Consider the following 2,084-nt stretch of genomic DNA (forward strand, 5'->3'; position numbering starts at 1 on the left):
TGGTATCTCCTTTGAGGACCATGGAGTTGTCTGGTCTGTTTGAAACCAAGGTAAACCTGAACTGATTAAAAGGAACCTGAGCCTCTGGTCAGGAAAGGCATCCATCTCTGTATTTGTCAGGCTCTGGCAGAACCTCTAGGGAGACAACTATATCAGACTTCTGTCAATAAGCACTTCTTGAAATCCAGAATAGTATCTGGGTTTGGTGTCTTTATATGCAATGTATCCCCAGATGGGGCAGTCTCTGGATGGCCTTTTCTTCAGTATCTTCTCCACATTTTTTTCTCTGCATCTCCTCCCATAGGTATTTTGTTCCCTCTTCTAAGAATGATTAAAGTATCCACACATTGGTCTTCCTTCTTCTTGAGCTTGATGTGGTCTATGACTTGTATATTGGGTATTCTGAGCTTTAGGGCTAATAGCCACTTATCAGGGAGTACATACCTTGTGTGTTCTTTTGTGATTGAGTTGCCTTACTCATGATGATATTTTCTAACTTCATCCATTTGCCTAAGAATTTCATGAAGGCATTGTTTTTAATAGCTGAGTAGTACTCCATTATGTAAATGAACCACATTTTCTGTATCTACTCCTCTGTTGAAGGACATCTGTGTTCTTTCCAGCTTCATGCTGTTATAAATAAGGCTTCTTGTCTTCACACCAGAGGTGCCACTACACAGGGGCCAACCCCTGCTCATGTTCTAAGCTCAGCCCTCCAACACTGTGATGCCGCCCACTATGATTGGCCTCCTGACCCAGGCAGGTGTACAGCTGCTGTCCTACCAAACCTCCAAGGTATCTGATGGAGAGCCCTGGCACATCATGGGCCTCTCCTCCCTGCTGCCCAGCCTGGAATCGTGGAAACAGCGTGTATCTGAGGCTTTCCAGTTCTGCTTCTGACCCTGGGACTCAGCGGTCACAGTGCATCAGGCTCTTCTGAAGAAACCCGCTCACTGTGACCTATAGGGATAGAGGATCGCAGAACCAGGGCATCTGCCTGAACTAATATCTAGTAAAGAATTTTAACTCCAATAAATAAATAAATAAATAAATAAATAAATAAATAAATAAGGCTTCTATGAACATAGTGGAGTATGTGTCCTTGTTATATGTTGGAGCATTTTCTGGGTATATACCCAAAAGTGGTATAGCTGGGTCCTCAGGTATTACTATATCCAAATTTCTGATGAACCATCAGTCCGATTGCCAGAGTGGTTGTACCAGCTTGCAATCCCACAAACAATGGAGGAGTGTTCCTCTTTCTCCACATCCTTACCAGCATCTGCTGTCACCTGAGTTTTTCATCTTAGCCATTCTGACTGTTGTGAGGTATAATCTCAGTGTTATTTTGATTTGCATTTCTGTGATGAATAAGGATGTTGAACATTTCTTTAGGTGCTTCTCAGCCATTTGGCATTTCTCAGTTGAGAACTCTTTGTTTAGATCTGTACACCATTTCATAATAGGGATATTTGGTTCTCTGGAGTCTACCTTCTTGAGTTCGTTGTATATATTGGATAGCCCTCTATTGGATGTAGGATTGGTAAAGATCTTTCCCCAATCTTTTGGTTACTGTTTTGTCCTATTGACATTTTCCTTGGCCTTACAGAAGCTTTGCAATTTTATGAGGTCCCATTTGTCGATTCTTAATCTCATAACATAAGCCATTGGTATTCTGTTCAGGAAAATTTTCCCTGTGCCCATGGGTTCTAGGATTTTTCCCATTTACTCTTCTATTAGATTCAGTGCATCAGGTTTTTATGTGGATATACTTGAGCCACTTGTACTTGAGCTTTGTACCAGGTGACAAATATGCATCTATTTTCATTCTTCTACATACAGATAGCCAGTTAGACCCTCACCATTTATTGAAGATGCCTTCTTTTTTCAATTGTATATTTTTGGCCTCTTTGTCAACAATCAAGTGACTGTAAGTTTGTGGTTTCATTTCCGGGCTTTCAATTCTATTCCATTGATAAATGTGTTTGTCTCTGTACCAATACAGTTTTTATCACTATTGCTCTGCAGTAAAGCTTGAGGTTAGAGATATTGATTACCCCCAGCCATTCTTTTATTGTTAAGAA

Source organism: Mus pahari, chromosome X, assembly GCF_900095145.1.
Source record: "Mus pahari chromosome X, PAHARI_EIJ_v1.1, whole genome shotgun sequence".
Classification (NCBI taxonomy): Eukaryota; Metazoa; Chordata; class Mammalia; order Rodentia; family Muridae; genus Mus; species Mus pahari.